Genomic DNA, 8,786 nt, shown 5'->3' on the forward strand with positions numbered 1-8,786 from the left:
TAACTCACCTTCGAGATGTTGGTATCCCTACTAAATCCTACATTCATCAATCTTAACTCAAACATATACCTTCTACATCCTCTATATCCATTTTAGGTCCTTATACCCCAAATGAAAATCCTTCATCCCTTCCATCCATCCTAGGTCCTTATATCCCTCCATCCACTATCCATATCACCCCTAGCTCACAATCCACTTACCCTGTCATAAATCAAGATCAACAAAGACGCACATCCTTGAGAACCTTCCCACCTTCCACCTACATGAACTCATCCAAAATACCTCCATATCATTCATATCCACCCATGAATCCCAATGCTTTTCGAAGCAAACTGGATGCCAAGCATAAAGTTCATAAGTACAAAAATCCACATATGTCAAAATATTAACATGTTCCGTCCAAGAGACATGCAAAGACAAAGAAAAATTTGATACAAAATAAAAAATAAAAGCCACAAAGTCCCACCAAGCAAAAAAAATTAAAAACCACATGGATCCCACAATGGAAAGAAAATTCAAAAGCCATGTGGATTCGTAAGTTGCTCATAAGAGAACTACATTCTAAAGAAGAATCAAAATTAGCATCCAAGTTTGCTATTCCAAAGGATTCCTTCACTCTCCCATTACTTCCTTCATCAACTTTGGGTCCTTCTAATCCACATCCACTTCTCCATCAAAATCTCAAAATCCAAAATCCATTTTTCCTCCATCACTCTACCACCCTTCAAGATGTGTGTCAAAGTTGATCTTGCAAACATTTTCATCCACCCCTACACAAATCTTCCAACAACCTATCCATTATCCAACACCTATTTTCTATCTTTTCATCCCTACTATCCAATATTTTGCATAAATCCTTACCCCTCATTTCATCTCATCATCCATTTCATCTCCCTTTACCATCACCCAACCAACGTTTTTGAGCATACATTCAATAACCATGGTGTATTGTAGCGCATCTTTCATGGGTATTATCCAAAGAATAAGATGCTTGAGTCATTCCTTCATCTCCTAGCACACATCCATTATCTTCTAAAAAGTCAAAAGAAAAGAAAAAAAAAGAAAAAAAGAAGAGAAATAATTCATCCAATGGTGAAAACCACTGCTTGTGGTGCCTTGGGAAAGTACCATGACGAAAACCTAGTAAACAAGAGTCATAAGTATTCCATAATCCTCTTGCACTCTGTCATAACCCTCTTTTATTATCTTGATTGGACTTGTTGTTATTATTATTATTATTATTATTATTATGAGTAATGTTAGTTAGAGATGAAAAATTGAATACGTGTGGAATTATTTTGAAATAGAGGAATTAATAAGTTGTGACTCGCATATGAGGTCATAAATTATTTGGGAAATTATTTATTCTCTCAATATTCTAAATTGAGCACATGATGTAGGAGAAATAAGAGCATTCTAGAAGGGAATTTCAAATTCAAAATGCATGGTCAAATGTAACCGCCACTATGACAAGTTGTAAGGAATATGTCTTGCATGAAATAGTTTCAAATTCAAAATTTAATATGCATGTAACCCCCACTTTTGCAAGGAAAAAAGAATATGTGAATCAATTAATTCTTTTAGTAGTGGGAAAATGACTCCCTTTCTATATAATGGATTTCAATTTTCAAAATAGTAGTTCATGGTTTTTGGATGAAAAGTATTATGGAATTCTTCATGTTAGTAGTAGGATTTTGTGAACACTTTGTAAGGTAGAAGATAGGATTTTTAAAGTCTCTCGAGGAGATTCTATCAAGCCACAAGGAAGCGTTGAAAAAGATTAGCTGAGAGATTGAAGTTGATTCCTACAACAAGTTCTTTGTCCAATTAAGGTTCCCCCTTCTCCATTCACTTGTTGCATGTATGAATCTTGTAATCTTCAAAAGAAATGTCTTTTTAATCTCTTTTAGTTTTTCTAGTTTTCATGTAGGAAAATATTTGATATTAGTTTTTTTTTCTAAATATGCAAATCTCATTTAAATCTTTTTCAAAGAGAAAATAAATGATCTAATTTTTATGAATAAAATAATATAAGTAAATACTTTTGTTTTATTAAAAAGAAATCAAAATAGAAAGAGGAAAAAAATCAAGTGCTTTTTCCCTGTGTGAAATCTTTCCTCAATATTTTGTACAATTTATTTCTCTGGGAAATTTTCCTCTCTATGAAACTTTACCTCTTTATTTCAAATGCATCTTGTAAACTATTTGTTTGAGAAATATTTTCTCATTATGAAAACTTTATCTCTTTATCTCAAATGGATTTTTCTAAGAAATATTTAGCCCTGTATCTATTCACCCCCGTGAATGCTATCTTTTTCCCTTCTAAATCTCTTTTTTCTCTTATGAGTTCATTTATCTCTCAGATAAATTATCTCTTTGTGCATTTCATTGGTCAGAGTAATTTGTTTTCCTGTGTTTATTCATCTCCTCTGAGAATAATTTACCTTAGTCTCTTTTGCTCTTATGAATTTATTTATATCTCGGGATAATTATTTCTTCCTTGTGCTTTTCATTTCTCTAAATAATTTTTATTCATGTGTTTATTCTCCTCCTAGACTCCATATGTTTGCTTGACTCTCAGCATATTATTCTCCTCTGTTAAATAGTAGATTATATATATATATATATATTTGTCTCTGTGTTTATTTCTCTAAAAAATTTGTCTTCGAAAACTATAATTTGTGAAAAGCTATCTCTCTGTGAAATTTTTGAATTTTTTTTTTTTCCCAAAGTGAAATCTGTAAAATCTATCTCTCTTTTTTTATTTCTCAAAGTGAAATTAGTGAAAAACTATCTCTGTGAAAAAATTCATTTCTCAAAGTAAAATCTGAAATCTTTACCTCTCAAAATTATGATCTATGAAATTCATCCCTTTGTGTACAAATATCTTTGTCTATTTATCTCTAGAATACTCATATACCTTTGTCTATTACCTCTGGATTACCCATCCCTGTGTACAATATCTCTATAAACAAAAAAAATTGTATCTAATAAAAACAAGAAAAATAATAATAATAATAAACCCCCAAAATCGTTATATATATAATACCCATTTTTTATGATTGTTGAATTTAATAATTATATCTTTATTTTTCCATGGGTTAAAAGAAAAAGCTTTTTGTTGTTTCCTGTTTTAAAGAATTCTTTTTAGTATCCTCTCATATTATATTAAGAAAAAAAATAAAAAAATTGAGTGTTATGAAATAATAAAAAATTTATTTGAGTTAAAAAAAAAAAAGAAGTATTTTATTAGTTGAAGATAACTAAAATTTATTAGTAATAATTAAAATTGTTTTATTAAAGGTAAAGGAAATAGTCATTTCTTTTTAAGATTATTTAGTTGAAATTTATTTATATTTAAGTTGTTAGCAAAGGTTTATTTGTATCACTAGGATTAATTTGCACATTTGAAAATTAAAAATTATTCATATTAGTTGAATTAATTTATAGTTAAGCATTACAAATAACTTTAATAGTTAAAAATTTGTTCAATTTATTTAGAATCTAAGGATTTATACTTAAGTGTAAAATATAGTATTAAAGAAAAAAATTAAAGTGGTAATAAATTTCCTAGGGAGGAGAACAACAAATGTAACTCTTGATAAAAGAGTTTGATATGGAAATTTAAGTTGTAAATTTGGACCTTCCTTTTAATAAATAATTTATCTATAAAGATCTCACGATCTCCCTCAAAGATGGAGGTTTTAAAGGATAAATATTACATAAGGAAATGGTCAAATTACACTTGTGGAATTCAAAAAGATAATTGAACATTAAGAGATTTATTATAATGAATTTATCCTTCTTAAGATGTAGATAAAACGGTTAAATCTCCTTATTAAATAAAATAGTTGACTTAAGGAAAACAAAGAAAGGGAATTGACATTGCTCTCATGCATCTTGGGAAGCTTTTGCACCAATGAAATTATTCCAAGTATTGGATTCTCCCTTATTTGGAACCTAGTAGTAAATGGATTTCTCCAAAACATTCAATACATTTCAAATATTTAATTTCTTTATTTCGAAACTACCCCTTTGTATATTTAAATATGTTCAAGTATTAAGGGATAAAATAATTTACCTAATATGTAAATGTGCTTAGATCCATAGCACTCTTCATGTATTTCGATCAATATGAATTTCCTTCAATCCAAGAAGTCGAATATTTGATTCGTTTCTTTGTTATATTTCAAGGCACAGAGGATGGTCATTTCTATTAATGGTTAAAAACATTTACCTTCTTACTATAAAGAAACATAGGGCTAGTAAAGGAGAAGTTACTTTTATATTGCAAGTAATTAGTATAGATATCTTTGATTAACATTTAAGTTTTCGAAATGATTTTCATACAATCTAAAGGGTATAATCTATTTTGGAAGAATAGTAGTATTAATCATGGTGTAAAGAAATTTTATTTGAAAACCAAAAAAGTTTAGTAAATGGGTGTGACAAGGTTGAAATCTTTTACGTGAGATTATTAAACTTGACTTACCTTGCAGACCTCAAATTTAGTACTTATCTCTAATTTATAAATTATCTAATGAAACTTACCTTCAAAGCTGAACAAAGTTAGGATTCGTTGTTCTAAGATTATTGGGTTCTATCATTATTAAGCAAATGAGTTTTCAAGAAAACCACCCCATGATCACTTGGAGAGTAATATAATAAATTTTAATTGAAGTACATTTTAGGAGCAAGCATTAGCTCACTTCTAAGAATTTGGAATTGAAGAGGTTGTTATATGTAGGAAATATCTAAGGATAAAGCTAACATTACTTCAAGTGGAAGAAATAGTTAGTTATCTCTTGTAATCTTGCAAGGAATTGACATTGGTTCTAAAGCAACTAGAGGAAGATTGATTCAAATTGCTTAGGTTCTTTATTTTAGTTGATTAGCAAGTATTAGACTCTCTTCTAATCTTATTTTTGAACAATTAGTGATTAAAAGTATTGTGGTTATTAAAGCATATTGTTAATAGTTCTTTTCTTTTTCCTTCAAACAAGTGAATATTAATTTTATTTCCAAGTAATATTACATAAATTAACTTTTTCTTTAAGCAATTTAGTACCTCTCGAGAAGTATTTCAATCTTTTTCATAAGTTATAATTTTACAAGTTTTCAAGCGAAATTTCCTTGTATATCATAGTTTCATGATTGTATTAGTATATTGCTTTACATAAGACTCGTGAATTCAAAATTAGATTCCTAGTTAGACAACTAAACAAGAGGAGACGAAACCAAAACCTTAGCAATGTTCGGTATCTATGGTGCCTTTGGGTCACGCTTACGGGTAATACCGTCATGTTGAACTACTGCACTTAACGCCTAATAAAGCTGCAACAACGGCATCTGTGGCATCGTCCCTATAAATCGCCGAGGAGAAATAAGGGTCATATGGAAGTTAAAAATCCAAGGGGCGGGTAATCCCCCTTGGATCGATAATCTAAAAAGATAATCTTTTAAAATGAATTTACATCCGCTCAGTTAAACCTTAGAAAACCCCATCAGGGCTTGGTGGTGAGTGATGTTTTGGAATTTATCTGTCTTGATGATTTTCAAAGGATGACAACGATTTAAGGGTAACGTTTTTAATAGGAATTAGGACTTAGTTATTTTAGGCCACAAGCGGAAGGCTACCTTGAGCCTTTTTGTTATAGAGCTACCATCATGGGTAGCAACCGCAGAGGAACTATCTGGGACATTGACCCTAGAAAGGGTTGTGTACCCACCAAATAGTTTACATTAAACCATAGTTAGAAACCAGAAGTACATATTTTACGCCTTGATCCCGTGCCAAAATGGGTATGTAGGTAGTCTAGGGATGGAGTTGTCCCTTGTACTCGGGCGTTCGGGGATGGGGATTAGGATTGGTTATGGGTGAGTAGTTGGTTCTTGAAGCTCCTTGGTCTTTTAATCAAATGGTGCAAATAATAATTGAAAGGTTAAAATTAATTCAATGCATACTCAGAAGGAATCCCGTATGGATTCGCTTGACTTTCCGAGGCTTTAGGCCGAATTCCGAGGTGGAACTCAAGCATGTTTATGTAATTATTTTAATACTCCTTAGGATGGAGACCTCGGTGCACTTCTAGTAGGGGAGTGTAGTCTTTAGAGAGTGGCTCAGGACCCGAATGGTCCCGATGAGTCTAAAGTCTCTGGCCAGAGCATATCCTATTCTTATGAATAGATGCCTACCCCATTTGGGTAGATGCCTATCCTGGATTAGATAGATGAAACCTCTTGTCTTGTATGGACAGATGCCTAACCCGTATGGTTAGATGCCTAGTCCCGTATGGATAGATGCCTAACCCGTATGGTTAGATGTCCATCCCGGTTGGATGGGTGCCTATCTCGTTTGGATAGATGTACCTGAGTATGTGATTGAATAAAAAATAAATAAGAATAAGTAAGAATAAGAAATCAATATATATTAGAAAAAAAATCAGTTGAGTTTTTGGATTAAGTTAAGTGGGTTACTACACACTCTACACTTGTGGGCAAGTTTCATCCATGCTATCCTATCTACCTCATCCTCCATTATCTCTCATTCATTCTATCTACCTCCATATTCCCTTTTACACCTTTGATCTTGACAAGGTTAGGGATCTCCACAAGTGCCATGCATCATATTTGCTTCACCATATCCAAACCCTTCAGTCCATATCACTTATCTTATCCATTTCTTACTTCCATCATCCATTATCACCTTTGATCTTTCTTATCCTGTCCATATCCTATCTCCATCCCATCAAAATCCATCCCTTGATCTTTGATCAAAATTAATGACATAAAATACAGAACATGTTTTTCATAAACCTCTTGACATATCCATCCCTATCGAACCCATATCCTTCAAAGCACCATGTCATCACCTTACATTTCCATATCTAGCCCCTTAGCCTAGGTTCGCATTGTGAGATAGTCCGCGAAAATCAAATCAGCCTTGATTCCATAATAATTTGCTTTCATCCTTCACTTACCCATTTCCATCGCATCAGTTCATATATCCACTCACAATTTTTTGTGTCTTGCTAAACACTAGGGGCAAATTAATGCATCTTTCTTGATAATAAATCCTAATATATGTCTTATATCTCAATCAATGATTTGGACAAATTTCATAAAATCGAAAAGCTAAAAAAATCAAAAAAAACTTTTAAAATCCCAAAAAAATAAAAATCCATAAAAAAAACTTTAAAAATAATTTTTTAATTTTTTTTCAAAAATCCAAAATCGATAATAAAAATGTCTCTTGCTAAGACGTCAACACTTTGAACGAGCACAATCAAAACAAACAAATTTGCCAACTCTATTTTCTCACGCCCAAACAAATGACAATTAAAACCACCAATTGAGTCAAGTGTAATTGTTGTATTTACTTATCTGAGTTGTTATTGGTGTCAAAACTGGTGATCTCGATTGGTCCAGATTGGTGTATGATATAAGATTGGTGTGTGCAGAATAGTGGAAGATAGGTATGTATGCAGAATAGTAGAAAATATGTATCTATGTTATAGATTACATAACCTTGTAGTTGTTGTTGTTGTCGTTGTTTTTTATATGATTATTGCTTCGGTTGTTGTTGTTGTTATCACAGTTTTTGATATGATTATTGCTCCGAAATTATAAGGACATGAGTATATGGATGTGAGAGTTTTTGGTTTTGGCTGTGAAATTTGGTCTTGTGCTCTGGAAGCTATTCTTTGGGTGTCATGCTTCAGTTGTATGTTTGGATATGTTGTGGTGAGCAAATTCTTGTGCTCTAATTCTCTTCGGTTTCTATGATTTATGGTAGCATTCATTTGGTGGTTTGGTTTTTGCATTTTGAATTGTGTAATGTTGACTTGGATTGTGATTATTGCACCCCAAAACTTTTGGCCTTAGCTATGATTTGGTTGTTCTATTTTATGCTCCGGTAATTGCGGCATTCCAGTAGCGTGTTGTTTTGATACTTTGAGGATGTGTTCATTTTTTGTTTGGCCGACTTTGAAGACTTATATTGGTATTATTCTTTGAAGGTTTGTAGCATGTATCCTGATCATTAAAAATATTCTTTTGTAAAGTATCTCAAAGGTTGACTTGATGTATATTTCCAAATTGATACATACATACATACATACATACATACATACATACATATATACATACACACACACACACACACACACACACACACACACACACACACACACACACACACACACACACACACACACACACACACACACACACACACACACACACACACACACACACACACACACACACACACACACACACACACACACACACACACACACACACACATATATATATATGATCTCTTTAGGTTGTGAGTGTGAAAAAGAGTGGAAGTATATGAAACATGAATTTAGTATGTTGTGAAGGAGTAAGTGAGCATGAGCGAAGGATACATATGGTAAGTGATAGAGTTAGAGAGTTGTGTTCAAATATGAGCAAATTGGTGCAGTGAGTTGGTGAAGTGTTTTGCAGAGATTCTTAACTAGATCTGCTGCAAGAAGTCAATGTATTATCAGAGCTTTAACTGGAACTAATTCCATGCATGTGTAGATGCAATTTTCTCAATTCACCTCTTTTTGGCAGTAAGCCTTCTGACAGTAAGTTGATTATATCTGAGCAGTAAGCTCTCCAAGCAATGAGCCTGTTTTTTAACCTCATATAACTAGTTATATTATCTTGAGAGTTAACCCTCTCCATGGTTTTTTCCTTATTGGGTTTTAAACATATAAAAATATTTGGTGTCTCTTGTGTAGTTGTGTTATGAA

The sequence above is a fragment of the Cryptomeria japonica genome, chromosome 4 (assembly GCF_030272615.1).
Source record: "Cryptomeria japonica chromosome 4, Sugi_1.0, whole genome shotgun sequence".
NCBI lineage: Eukaryota > Viridiplantae > Streptophyta > Pinopsida > Cupressales > Cupressaceae > Cryptomeria > Cryptomeria japonica.